We start from the raw sequence: 15,706 nt of genomic DNA, 5'->3' as shown, positions 1-15,706 counted from the left end.
CAATGTTATGAAAAAAAAAGCGTGGAATCTTCCTATGAGATTAAGTGACAAAAATCATGGATCATATTTTTCATATAACTTTCCTCATTGCATATTTAGTTTTGTGGTGGCAATTTAATTTACCAGGTGGGATAGTTTTGGAGTATACAGTAGTGATCGCTGGTCTCCCCAAGATCCCTTTAGGAACTATGTGGTCAAATATTTGCTTCAAGCATAAACAACTATAGTGTGATTGGAATATAATCGTAACTTACAGAAACTACAATTTCAAAAGCAGTACTTCTTCAAAACATTGTAAAATGTCATCCGAGCGCAAATCATCCAGTTATACGAGAGGTTCCCTTAAAAACCTTTTCGTTTACGCCAGCGTAAATATTTCCATAATTTACATAACAATCTGTAGCACACTCCTCTAATTAAAGGAAAGTAATGTAATCTTTTGGGTAACAGTTTGACGAAATTTCGCTTGGCATTTAATTTCGGAGAGGCTACGGGCGCACCAGATGTTTATACCGAGAGAGCAGCAAAACTACTTACAATTTCGGTTGGCAATAAGAAAGTCGAATAGCGATCTGTAACTTGTGAAAGAAGGATGACACGCCGCAAAACTATTTCCCTGCACCGTCTCCTTGTCAGCGTAAAACCCCAGCGACTCTAAGTACTATTCCATCACGATATACACTGCCTAAAGCATGCAGACGGAGTATTTCAATTCCGTGTTTGAAATAAAACCGAGGCACTCGTCTGAAGTAGGTCCCCGTGGAAATATTTCCAACCCCCGCTACTTTTTTTCCGTATATACTTCGTCGCCTCGTGTGGGATTTCAACTCGGATGCGGCCAAATTTATAACGTACGGGCTTTATAAATTTCGTTGTATTTTTTCGACAAGACGGGCGGCGTGGATGGCTTTATTTCTCTTTTTTCGTTACGTCTAACGTGTAATAAAACTTTATAGCGTTGTCTGTTGTGTGTCGGGGGCTTAAGCCATTGTTCTCGTACCGACCGAGAATCAAAAAGTTGAGCTCTGGACAGACGATGTCTAAATATTTATTCGCGTGGATTATGTGGGGTTCTATAGGTAGAATAATGCCTAGACCCTTTATTATTAAAGTGAAATTTCGGCATATGATTATGTCAAGGAATAATTCTGATCGTGACTACAAACTAGTATAGAATGTAGAGACGACCTAAAATTCTAACTCATCTTCGCGCCGGAATGTTTGCTTTTATATATAGTTTATGCCATGAGAATAAAACCTAATGAATTTGCATTTCTATAGGTCTAACAATGTCTTCATTAAAGTTTCGTAACTTGGACGGTTGTCTAATTTGAATTTAGCTGCAGGATTTAAAAGGCTGTCTTCCCGGCGTGGTGATTCTTAATTCTCAGTGTGGGTTATATAACAAGAATGAACTCGGCTATTGATAAAACTTCTAAAATCCGACAGAAAATATAAACAAACCCAAGTAAAAGCTATTAGATTGGGAAGAGTTAGCCCTTCCTCGCAGTTTTAGGGGCATGATATTGAAAATGAACAATTTTTATATGGGCCCCGAATATGTCGGAACCCGTGCACAAAATATTTAATATGGTAGTCTTTTTATATTTCCTAGTTTAATTAAAACCCAACTCGACAATTTCAAGTTTTGTTAAATTTAATAAGCTATTGCCTTCAAATATCATTTTATTTCCTGTTTGTTTCTTCCTCGAGTAATCGAGCTCTCCTTAAAGTAACATCAAGGCTCCTCCTCTCCTCGTTCGCCATTGACTGTCAAAGTTTCTGACCACTATTTTCACCTCCCTATTGACTGGGATTGAATGAATAATATTATCAAGATGAATAACTAATGCTCTAAGAATAATATCTCTGCTGTGTAATTTGCCAGAACTTCTTGTTACATTATGTCGAGTATGTGAGCCATGAAATCTCCACAAATCTTATCTGCCAAGAGAACTGACTATTTAGAATAATTCACAAAAAATATTACTGGTCTATGGGAACATCTCAAGTGCGATATAGTCACTCCGAAATTTTAATGGAACGGAAGTAGTACTGCTATTGTGCATTGGCACAAACGTTTGGTGCTTGCGTTAGTATGCCGTGACGTACCTGTTTTTTAACAATCTTCGTTACACTGGAATTTTGATGTATTAGTTGGTTATACATATAATGATATTCAGAGCTTACTTTTGCTGAGAATACTGTATGTGCGTACTGTATCTATCAGGACTGACTGATATCGTCTACCTTTCTGTCAGGTAGGCGATATCATTCTTTGATGTGATGAGGTTTTCTCAAAATTCTGTGTCTTTGTTTTCCAAGAACTCTATTCGGCACAGTACAACTTCTTTTATCGCGGGTTACCTGTTTGAGCAATTAACGAAGCTCGAAGTCCGCCATCGTCTTGCTTAGTAGCCATCGAAAAAAGTTTCGATACACTTGGCTGAGCATTATGCTTCCTTTGCAGATCTTGGAAATAGGCTACATTTTAGTCCTTCTTATCTGGACGCAAATGATCTTGAAGTCTTGAAAGCTTCATCGCTTCGATTGATAATGTTTTTGAACAGAGAAGGTACAAAGGCCTTAAAGATGGATTTGTCGAATTTTCTATGAATCCATATTTAATATATTCTGCACTGTATTGCCGTTTCTTCTTTTTTGCTTCCAACATACCTTTGAATTGAACTTAAATACTTGTTTCAAGAAAGCGCGCGAAACCACTAATAAATATATAATCTATAAATCTATTTCAAGTATTTTAAGTTTTCATACCGTCATGCAGGGTAGAAATATAAACTAATTATTCGTTATTGTGTAGTAGGTAGGTTTTTGTGCGAACTGGTGTAGCCTAACGGACTTTCCATATATGCTTGTATCTAATGTTTACTATTAGATACAATTGTAAACAAATACCGTGTGAAACCTATGAAAAAAATATTTGAATCTAAGATCTAGAATATAAGTAACTCTTATATGCAAATTATGTTGTATTGAATTTGTGAACACATTTACTTGTATTCTAATACATTTTTCCTTTTCCGGAGTGTCGGAATTTTCATCGCAATCCGGGCATTAAGTGGATGTGCGTCGACGCTTGCGACCATCAGATCTCGTGAGTTGCGATCCTGCTTCCTCCCAGAAGAATAAACGTTCTGCACATCAAACCGTCTCTTTGTGCCACTACTGACATCAACCTGCACAAAAGCCGCAGGACGTAAATATCACTCCACACAATGCAATACTCAACGACGAACCACGACAGATGGCACAAAGTCGAGTCCCGTGCTACTCTATGTTGAACAAAAATTTTACAGTCGGTTTATATTAAATTTCTAAATGATCGGTGCAGTTAACGCTGCGCCAGCGCCATCTGCATCGTGGCGACGTGTTGCGGTCCCACGTCATATGGCCACGGCTGGACTGGTTTTTCCAGCGCGGTCGCCGGACTCCATACTGTTATTAACGCGACGTTGCCATATTGGGTAATTGTGTTCCGCGCGCATTTCGCTTATTTAAGGTTTAATTAAAGCCGGGCGGGTTTAATTAAATCCGGAGCCGTTTCGGACGGTTATAGACTACTGCTTCGCGCCTTAGCGGCGTCTACATTCGTTATTGCGACGATTTTAAAAGATACATTTTATGAAGTAATCATTTACTTATTAATTGAAATATAATCGGAACCTCATCCTAAAGCTTTAAATAATACTATAGAAAAGTGTATACTATTTATTACGGATTTTTCCTGCGTCGGTTGTTGTTGAGTCGAGCTTGCTGACGTTTCGCCAATCATCCTGTTGGTTTCTTCAGAGCTTGACTGAAACTGGATCGCATTTTACTCTGTACCTGCTTATATATTATTTGAGTGGGGCGGAGCTATAAAAAGGGACATAAACGTTGTCTCGGATGACTGATTCTCATATTGGTGACAGATAAAGACCTGAGTCGCGGTTAAGATTGTTTGGTTGCTTATAGAATTCTATAGATTCTCGGATTTGATTACATTCAATCCTTCTACCAACGAAAAATCCGAGAATCTATAGAAATCTATAAGCCACCAAGCAATCTTAAGCGCGACTCAGGTCTTTACCTGTCACCAACATGGGAATCAGTCAATTTTTCAAAGAAACTTCCACAGGCTACTGTAATGCTTTTTACAAAACTTCTGGATTCCTAGTGCGTCGGTTTTTGCTTAGTCGAAATTGCTGACGTTTCGCCAATCATCTTGTTGGCTTCTTCAGAGCTTGACTGAAGCTGGCTCGTATTTTACTCTGTACTGGCTTATATATTGTTTGAGGGTGGCGCTAATGAGGGGTATAAACACCGTCTCCGATGACTGATGCCCAAATTGGTGACAGGTAGAGACCTGAGTCGCGGTTAAGATTGTTAGGTTGTTCATAGATTTCTATAGACTCTCGGATTTTTCGTTGGTAGAAGAACTGATTACATGCAAGAATTTTAGTTTTATCGAATAAAATTTTATGCCCGGTTTGATGAGTGTGTTCGGCAACAGCTGATGAGTTTATTTGTCCTAGTCGTAAAGGCTCTTTCATGTTCTTTGAGCCTAGTTCATATTTTTCGTCTGGTCTCTCCGATGTATTCTTTGCCGCATATGCATGGAATGCTGTAAACTCCTAGCGTCTCAAATGGAATGTTGTCCTTGACCGTCCGCAGATGTTGAGAGATTTTTGGACAAGTGGTAAATCTTGTTTTAACGTTATACTTCTTTAGAAGTTTTGATATGTGGTCAGTGATGTTTTGAATGTAAGGAAGAACCACAGTGGCAAGTGATGGATCGCTTTCGGCCTCATTGCTATTGGAAGGTTGTGGTGAAGTGTATTTTTTGATGGAACGTTTAATATCTTTAATGTGGAAATTATTAGAGAGAAGAGTAGAGGTAAGGTGTTTTAATTCTGTTTTCAGTGACTCGGGCTGAGATAGTTTTACGGCTCTGTAAACAAGAGAGTTGATAACCGATGATTTTTGGGCCGGATGGTGATGTGACCATGCATTAAGGTATCGGTCTGTGTGCGAAGGTTTTCTGTAAACACAATGATTTTCTATTGATAAGAATATATAGGAATGGCAGGTTATTGTTAGCTTCCAACTCAATGGTAAAACGTATGTTGGGGTGTATCGAGTTTAAATGTCTAAGAAAATCTACTATGGTTTCTCGACCATGAGGCCAAATAACAAAAGTATCGTCGACGTTGCGTTTCCATAATTTTGGTTTTAGATGAAAGGTGTCGAGATCTTTCTTCTCAAAGGCTTCCATAAATATATTCGCGATGACTGGTGATAGTGGAGAATCCATAGCTGTTACCGACGTTTGTTCAAAAATTTGACCGTTATAAGAAAAATATGTTCCCGATAAGCATTTTTCAATTAAGGTGAGAAGATTTGGTTTCAGATTCTTCTAATCTTAACCGCGATTCAGGGCTCTACGTGTCAGCAATTTGGGAATCAGTCATCCGAGATGGAGTTTATACCCCTCATTAGCGCCACCCTCAAACAGTAAAATACGAGCCAGTTTCAGTCAAGCTCTGAAGAACCCAACAGGATGACTGGCGAAACGTCAGCAATTTCGACTAAGCAAAAACCGACGCAAGAGGAATCCAGAAGTTTTGTAAAAAGCTTGGGAATCAGTCATCCGATACGGTGTTTTTAGCCCCCCCCCCGCCCCGCAGAAGGAATCCAATAGTTTTGTACATAACTTACAAAAGTGTTATTCAAAATACCGATCTTTTTGTTATAGTTTGCCTAATAACAATCAAAATTGATAGTCACTACTCAAGAAGACAATCGAACATAATCCGTCTCTGTTTTGTTGCAGGTATAAAAAAGATGGCAAAGTCTTTTTCTTCTTCCTTGTCCATGACGGCGAAGTAAAGGAAATGTTGAAGTTTCGACCTGGAGTACCTACCGGACGAACTTTACAAACCGTTCCACAAATTTTACTTAGAAGTTTCGGCAATTTCATGAAATGTGGCGTCATGGACAAATGCTGGTAGAAGTGCATCAGAAAGACTTATTTCAAAAAATAAAAATATTCAATACTTCTCGTAAAGGTAATTTTAAAGCTTTTCAACGCTCCTTCCTTTAAAATATCCCACAGCCATTTTTACGTCTATTACTTCATGTAGGTTTGCTTGTTTTCTGCATCAGATCACATACATAAGATCTTTGACACTTCTTAAGTGGTCTAAGTTCTTTTGAATTCGAAAAACAACTGCAAATTTAGCGAGAGCTGAGCTTCTAAGAAATTAATACTAATAAACAAAAATGATTTCACTGGTTAAGGAAAAAAAAAAGTTACGTTTAATAAAGACACGATCTTGTCGATACATCCTTGTGTTCTTGTTTTACACTTTCATCAAGTAAAAGTCACCTCAGTTTAATGTAAGGAAGAAAAGACTTTTTAATATTACTCTCCAGACTTTTATAATTTTATAATATTATATAATTTTGTTGATTAAGATAATTTTAGATTAGAAATTTTATCCTCATTATTTAAACAAATATACTGTTTTTAAGTTTTGTAGGATAAGTGGGTACTAATACTAATTTAATTTTTACATTTTATATTATCCCGATTACTTTTAGCGTCTTAGTAAATGGTCCGCTCTCGTATTTTTATTCGATTTTTAATTAATTAATGCATTAGAAGTACAAAGTTTGGCTGCTCTGAGTTGTTAATTGGGATGTATAAACCATTAAACCATTTAGTGTAAGTTAAAGTTTGTTGCATATAAGAAAACGACAGAAAATTTCTCAAATTGATTTTACTTAGGTTGACTGTTGGGATGTCTTAGACAATTCGTTATATAGAAAAGCCAAGAGTCAATGTCTTCGACTGGAGTTCGATCAGGAACTTAATCCTAGTGGGGATTTATGTGGCACCCGCGAAACTTTCGTACTGTATATGTTAATACGAAACGGGGAATTATTCGTTAATGCGAAATTTACTCCGCTGTGGAACTGTAAACTAAGCAACGGAACTTTAATGAGTTGCGGTACATTAAACTTACTTTCCTCACTGTTAAATAGTTTGGGAAACTTCGGGCCAAATCAGTTCGCAGACTAAATATCTGCCCGATCCGGGTTTGGCGTGTGGGTACTTTGAGCTGCAGTTTAAATCGTTTTGGTTGAAAAACGGCTTTGAGATTGACATATAGATCGACTCAGTAAATATTATTAGTGATAATTTGGAAGTTGTTCTTCGGTTAAAGTAGCGAAACCATATTCAATAAATTCAAGATGGTTTATTTTAGATATTAGCACCCAACTGGAAGTTCCACCTTAGCAAACCACAATTCGCTCACTCTTTGGCCTAGTATGTAGGTAAAAAATATCAACGCTGATGGTAGTTCTTTAGAATGGCTCATTACTAAGAAATTATTTTTGATCTCCATAAGAGAAGACAAAATAATATATCAAAGTGCCAGTCACGGAATTATGCTGTAAAGTTGCAGCAGATCTGTGATTGGACAACACAGGTAATCCTCTGCATAAAAAAAAATAAATAAAATTAACCCAAAGTACGGTATTGCCCGTTACTTTAAAATGCTTAAATTGATTTGGATTTAAGAAACTTTAACAAGGTTTATTAAACATGGATCATGTCTTAAAGTTCAGATAAATTGTAATGATATTTTCCTATAAATTCAGTATTTAAGTTTTTGAAACCTGACACCTCTAATGGAAATTAGGGTCACGCTAAAAAACCTAGATAGAAGTAAAAATAATATGAAAATAAATAAATTTAATTAATTTTATTATTTAAAAAAATACTATTCACAATACAACTTCATTTGTAAAGCTTAGTCATCATGTTCCGAGTCGTCAGATGAACTATAGTCCAAAGAAATAATAAGCAGCTTAAAAAAAGCTATCACGGATTCAGCTTCTCTCATTTACCTATTTACTGCATTTTTACTCCATTTATCACAATCTACTGTCTTTATACTCTCTTGCAAGAGGATTTGAACGTCTCTCATTTTAAAAGTTGTATTATTCTTTGCTATATACCTTTTTCACCTATATCAGTTCTATCGATATAATTCACAGCGATATGGTGGAACATGAAGCATCGTATCATTTTGTTTTGAAGCGATTTCGTCCAAAGAAGTTTATTCAAATTTATAATCTCCAGTACCATATCTTTCTGAAATTGCTTCTTAAGCCTATGAGTCATATTTTTGCGCAATTTTTTGAGTGGTAGCTGGCATCCATTATAATGATAGATATCGTTTTCACAACATAATCCGGTATTTAACTTTGGTAATTTTTTATGAAGGTTTAACCGCGGGCCTATCTCCCTTGGGTTTCTCTTTATAACCCTCAATAAATAGACTCGCATTGAGGTTCCAAAACCGTACGGACTTGAGTTTCATAGATGGGCTACCTCGATTATGCAGTCCAGTCCATGCAGTGAATAACAGTAAGTTGGTAATTACTAATTACAAACACAATACGAAATAGAAATAACTCCAAAGCTTAGAAGGTTTCATAAAACTGACAGCATACTCCGATTTCCTCAATCTCCACAAATCAACCAATAGCAAACTGGGAAAACTTCCTATATAAATCAGTTATCTACATAAAATTTTATGTTTAAGCATTCTAATGTAATTTTAATAGAGAAGATCAATCTATCTAACGGGCAAATTCAACCTGAAATCGAGCTACCTCAAGTAGGGACTGATTAAGGGAGAGTTATAAAAAGCCAACTAATATGAATTAATACAACAGGTCAATCAAAGAAAATACAACAGTGCGCATGACACTGTTCTTGTCGGCCAACATCTTAAATACGGCCTTGGCTTGTGGTACACGTTTTGAAAAGAATGGCCCTTTCCGCTTTACAACAGACGGGTCTTAAACTTATTCCGAAGCCAAAACTATGAAAGGTTGTAAAAACGGTTTATCGTGTGGAGAACTCTAGTAGTCTACAAAAACATCAGCACTCATGTCTTCATGATAGTCTCTAGTCAGTTTTGATTAAAATGCTATTAAGACACCACCACCAAATCTACTTTTGCTCCCAATGTGAGTAATCATTAATTTTTTACCTTTTCCCGATGGAGCTTTTATTCCAGTGGATATCCAGTCCACTTCCGCGATTTTTAAATTTTTTCCTATTATGTTTTACCCAAGTTTCGTCCTGATAATACATATTCCTGTTTGCCTTTTCAACTCAACTATTTCCGCCACTCCAAATGCTGAGTTTTTGTGGCGAAGAACTTTAAACACATTGAGGATAATAATTTTCTCATTTTTAGAAAGCATAGTCTATTTGATCCGTTTTTCAGCAGCAAATTTAGAAATGATAGTCATTTTTAAGAACAAATTTTGCCAACAACTGCCGGAATGGTTTATATTCGTAATTTTAAATAGTTAGGCTACCTGTCACACTCTTGACCCTTGACAACCACCATAGGTATAATACTACCCCTATGAAATACGGCTAAAATCACTAAGTTTCAATAATTCAATAATAATTTAAGAAGCAAACATATGACAAGCAATAACCATTAAGAAACAGAGCATAAATAATTAAGTCTCCATATTTCCATATGCATTTGTTAAAAAAGGTAATTGACGACGAAATATGCCAGCTTTCAAATTACTTCGTCTGTAACGACCTAATATTTTTGCATCGTCACGAGCATGCTTTTGGATTTGCAAAAAAGTGCTGCGGCTTTAATAAAAGCAGAATAATCTTCTGGTGGATTTGGAGCTTATTAATGGCTTCCAGGCGCATGTTTACGTGAACCCTCGCCAAGTTAGTTCTTACCACTGCCATTAATATAATAAAAGATGCCCTAATGACCATAAAATAAAATCTAAGAAAGGGCAGGCCAGTCCATTAAGCAATTTCAGGGCGGTTTATGGGGCCGAAGGGGCTGAAGGGGACCGCGTTGGCCCCCGTCCAAATTACGTCGGCGTTTATAAGCGAGTAATTTCGGGATTTATCGGGATGCGATGCACTTAAAAAACCGAAAGCAGACGGCCGCCGTTTTTGAAGTTTTCGAAAGTTTGGTGTACATTTTATTGAGTGTTTGAAGTGGTTTACGTAGTTATTCCGGACCGCGCTTCAATTTTAAAACGTGCCCTTACTTCTGAGTAGTTATTCTGGCGACGCTTGCTCCATATTTGTATGACATTATTTAATATTTTTCGGATACTTGAATAGACACTGTTTTATAGGTCAATAATTGCATTAGTACTGATCTACATCATCTGAAATTATTTTGTTGTTAACATTTCTGTTAAATTAACATTAAAATTAAAATTAAACTCGTGTTAATGTCAAGGTTACATTTCAAAAAACTAATAAAAGCTTTTTTCTACTCCCGTCTGTAAAATACCTAATTACGCACCTATCTAGCGTGCGGGAAGCGTCGTTTTACCACGTCACTTTGGTTTCTCACGAATCCGAACCACTTCGGACATTTCCGAGATTTTACTGCACGGGTTTCGGAGCAATCGGATGTTTTCGGAGATATTTCCCACGCTTTGAATTTTGACGTTTGTCAATTCTGACAGTAATGTCAGTGAATGTATTCGTGTTTTGCGAACATGTACCCAAAAATTAACGGTCGTAGAAAAAGTATAGTATTCAACACGTTCGGTAAATTTTTTAACTCGCTCCTCTCGTGTCAAATAAACTCGTGAGTCAAATGCCGTTTACCGCACTTGTTGCATAATATACTATTCCTATATTCTTGTTCTTTAAATGAATATTGAGAGATGGGAGCACAACTATATTAGCCATATTGCATTCTATAGGATACCTGTATACCCAGTATAGCTGACATTATTTTTCTGTTCTTCAAAGGACATTGAACTGCAGGGGTTGAACTTTGTGGACCTAAGTTAGAAAGTTTCAGGAATTATATTACCGATAATCTCTTCGTGAAATTCTCAACGCATAAGGTTACAATATCGATCATCTGTCCTTAGCGGTGGCTCCAGCGTATTTCTCGAATTTATTGTTATTATTTTGCAATAAACAACTATAATGTCTTTGCTTTCCATGACTGCTACGAACTGAAACCATTTCATTCGCATACAACCTGTCACAGGAAGCTCCAAGGACTGCATTTTTTATGACCTAAAATATGTGTTGATATTTCTGACACCAAAATAGAAGAAAATGTTTTAATCGGAAATATTCCTTTCAAAAACGAAATAACGGCTGTTAGAAAATTAGTTCCGGTTATTGCTTATGTTCTGAGATGTGAAAATACCTTAGTTTTGAATTGTGAAATTAAACCATCCTAATTTTGCTGGAATTATGTTAAAAAATAATATCTTTTAGACGATATAAAAATATGAATGGAAAATAATGTGCTGCAGAAACAGACCAGTTTGCAAAGATTATGGTGTTATTAGAGTCACCAGTTACTACATTCGAACGGGGGGAAAATTTTAATTATAAACTTTACGAAAATAAATCCTCGGAGAGAAAATAAATTTGCACGAAAATATTTGCATTTTGGATAGCCTTGAATTAATAAAATTCCAATCAAACGACTAGTCGTATAAACGCACGGAAAAAATTATTACATGAGGAAATAATGGAACATATTTTCAATTTTTGAAAATGTTTTTGAGGGGGCCTAAACGCCACCATTTCATCAAAACGTTTTTTTTTTCAATTTTTCAGGAACGAAAAATAGCTAAGAGCGACCTCATTTTAACACAGAGATAAATTCGACGCTTGAGACTTCTAGTGATTTGTCGTGTACGAACAATTTTTTAATTTCAAATTGGCTGAACAGATTTAAACAACTGGGAGTCGTTGAAAAAAAACTTATATTCGGTTGTGAACGTTTTTGTAAACGTGGCGATTAGAATTATTGCTTATAATTGCCACTGGAGCACCAAATTTAAAAATCTGGATCTGTCCAAAATCATTTCAAGGAAAAAGATGCTGTTCGAACACTTACTGAAGAAAATCATTTAAGTTGCAGTGTTGCAAGCGGTTCTGGACAATCCAAAAATTTCATTAGAAGGAACAAAGAACACAGTTCAAGGTAACATATCAACAACCTATTTTTTTGCAATTTCGAATTTGGAGGATTTTTTTTTGTTTTTTTTTATTTTAATTTATTTTTTGAAAGTTGTGTCTAGGAGGCTGTGACCCTCATAAATTCTATTTCCCAGGTCTCCTGATGATGGGAAAATTGTACTTAAATTAATTAAACTTTTCTTTACTTGTCTAATGGCAAATAGGATTTAATTTAATGAACCATTATTTATTAGGATAACCTAGTTTTTTCAAATACCACTCTAGTGGGAACAAAAACGTTTAAAGCCGGCATTTTTTTTTTAACATTTTGACACCAAAATTTCCAAAATCCTTTAAAAAATAAGCTCACAGGAAGGAAAAAACCAGATTAGTAATAGCATATTATGCAACAAGTGCGGTAAACGGCATTTGACTCATGAGTTTATTTGACACGAGCGAAGCGCAGCGGAGCGAGTTTTTAATAAACGAGTGAGTTAAAAAGTTTACCGAACGTGTTGCATACTGTCCTTTTTCTACGACCGTTAGTTTTTGGGTACATTTTCACAAAACAACACGAATACATTCACTGACATGACTATCAGAATTGAGAAACGTCAAAATTCCAAGCGCAAAAAGCAAATCCGTGCAGTAAAATCCCGCAAATATTACTTAGGCGGCTTTGTTTCTATTCATCAAGTCGGCATGATTGAAAATTCTGACAGTTTGTACATTTTTATCTGATTACCGCTTTTGTCGCGTTATCGATTTGCATTATCATGGAAAACAATAACCAATTTAAAATGGAGAAAATGTTGATATGTTTATGATATACGGAGAATCCAGAAAAAACTCTCGAAATGCCCGTTCCTTCTCATTATTTCTTTAGAAAGCTGGAATTGAAAATGAGAAATCCACAAAATAATCGACATGATAATTTTGTTAAAAGTGAAGAAATGGAAATCAATGTTGTGGGATAAGCCAACGTAAATCCAGCTGCGTCGCTAAGAAGAGAATTTGTGAGGAGAATTAAAAAAAAACACTGCTATCATTATTTTAACATCAACATCTTTATGAAGCTGACTTTGTAAGAAGACCTCGATATTGTAATTGGCTGTTAGATAAACATGACGAGAATAATAATGAGCTTGTCAAGAGTTTCTTCTGCATTTCTCGATAGTTTTTTCAGCATTCCCCGTATATCAGAAACATCAAATTTTTCTCCATTTGTAAATGGATGATTGTTTTCCATGATAATGCAAATCGATAACACGACAAAATCGATAATCAGATAAAAATATACAAACTATCCGAATTTCCAATCATGCCGACTTGATGATGAATAGAAGCAAATCCATCTAAATAGTATTTTATTTTTATAAAAATGTATTAGCTTATCTGGTTTTTTCCTTCCTGTGAACTTATTTTTCAACGGATTTTGAAAATTTTGGTGTCAAAATGTTGCAAAAAGAGTACCGCTTTTAAAAAAATTTTGTTCCCACTAGCGTGCAATTTATTACCTATTTGCCATTAGATGAGTAAAAAAAAGTTTCATGTACAACTTTTTCCATGATCAGGTGACCGGGTAAATAGTATTTATGATGGTCAGAGCCTCCTAGACACAACTTTCAAAAATTAAATAAAAATTAAAAAAAAAACAAAAAATAAGGGAAAACCATTCTTTCCTACGTAGAATGATCTAAATAAAAAAATGCAGAAAAAGAAGTTTGTGCAAATTTCAAATCGCTAACTCAAGCCGTTTAAAAGTTATAGAGTGTTCCCACTTTCTTGTGTCACCCTGTAGAATAGCATATCATGTTCTGTGCTGGGTTTCATTTTCTTTTCAAGGAAAATGTTATTCCACGATGAAGCATCATTTACTTCTAATGGTGTTGTTTGGTCCCAGAATTGTTGCTGTTGGAGCGATGTGATCTCCAATTTCGTAATCGAATGCCGTGACTAAATACTATTTACAAATCATGTGGATTCCTGCGTCCGTTGTTTATAAATTGGACTTGCTGACGTTTCGCCAATCATCCTGTTGGCTTCTTCAGAGCTTAACGGCCGTTCCCCTAAAATATATCCAAAGCGCAACAAAGGCAATTTAAATGGAATGTCGATGCTAGAGTTCGGTAATCACAGCGAAGCAAGTAATCACGAATATATGAGGTCGAATTCGGAATTTCACAGCGGTGAAATAATAATCATCCCTTACGTAGACGGTAAATCCGTTTCATCCGGATAAAAATTATCGTTCGAAGACACAAAAATTTTATTCCGCCAGGGGGGTAATTTGTCAAACTCTCGACTGTTCCTTTTCCCTCAAAAGATATCCGCATAATACATAAGCCACTCCATGTTTCATGCGATGCGTGCCGCTGCTGCGGCAAACGAATTTATGCCTCGAACTTTCATTTACTCGAGTTTATGACGCTGGATGTTCTTTGACTGCGACCGCCTTTTCAGTCTCGACGGAAACGAATTTTCGTAACGGTTTTGTGTGTGTATGTGTATATATAGACGTGCATGGGCCACACAATCTAATTTATGGATGGAAAAGGAAAATTGCGGATTACTGAGCGCGGCGCGGAAATATTTTTATATCGGAGCCGCAGTTTCCGCGTGGAAAAATTGAGTGGCGTGAGTTCAAATTTGAGAGGAATTGACAGCGCGCGATCGCCGGATTATTCGAAACTGCCGCGGATTTGTTTGAATATCTAGAAATAAATAAGGGTCGATTCGACACGTTTTGTTGAATTACAGCGATATTTGATTTATCATGTTTATTACATTTTCGACATTTTTGTGAGGTATCACTTATTTTGAAAGATTGAAAGATGAGCCTTTTTTTGTGTGAAATTCAATTCCCTCAAGGTGATCTGACCCAGGCCAATTTTTTTAATCACATAGTAATCGATTTTTCAATTTTAATTTTGATTGAAAGTGATGAAAACTTTTCAAATACATAAAATAATATTCTTTTTAGTTTCGTAATTTTTCAGAACTTCCCGAACTCACCCTCAGCCCTGCCAAACTGACCCCGCGAAAAAAAATCAATAATAAACAAATTTGAAAAACGCGAGAGTCATAAATATCGAAGTCATCGAAGTTTATGGGATTTGCTTTACTGTTGTTAAGCTATTATTAATGTTAAGGTTAAAAGGTCTCAGTAGCGTTCAATGTAACAAGGAGTTTTGTAAAGTTTGTTTTTCTCTTTTATCTTCAAATAAGTGTTTTTTTATAAGCTTATATGTTTACCTACCTTATAAGGTTGCCATAATGTTAGGTTAAATTAGGAAAATAGGTTAAGTTAAAAAGCTAAGCTTCTTTACACAGTATAAAGAGTCTCAGAATGGTTCCAAATTTGATGTAAACAATTTTAAGTTATGGATCACTTTTAGCTTTCTATAAGTTATTAACAAGAAAAAATGCCTAGAAAATCTTGAAACGACATCATTTTTGAAAAGCGCATCTCAAAAATAAAAGTCCGAGCCAAATGGCGTTTGTGATACCTCGCACAATTATTGTAGTTGGGCTCTATCACAGACGACGATCTATAATTGGTGACCGGGTAGACAAAGATATAAGAAAGAATTTTTTTTTTGCAATATGTATTATTGGTATTGGTATTGGTATTAAAGGGGGGCGCCCTCGCGGGCGTCCAAGCACTTAGGCCACCAGATGGGCCCGTTG

The sequence above is a fragment of the Cylas formicarius genome, unplaced genomic scaffold (genome assembly GCF_029955315.1).
Source record: "Cylas formicarius isolate icCylForm1 unplaced genomic scaffold, icCylForm1.1 PGA_scaffold_4__25_contigs__length_36172078, whole genome shotgun sequence".
Classification (NCBI taxonomy): Eukaryota; Metazoa; Arthropoda; class Insecta; order Coleoptera; family Brentidae; genus Cylas; species Cylas formicarius.
This window is presented reverse-complemented; position numbering follows the sequence as displayed.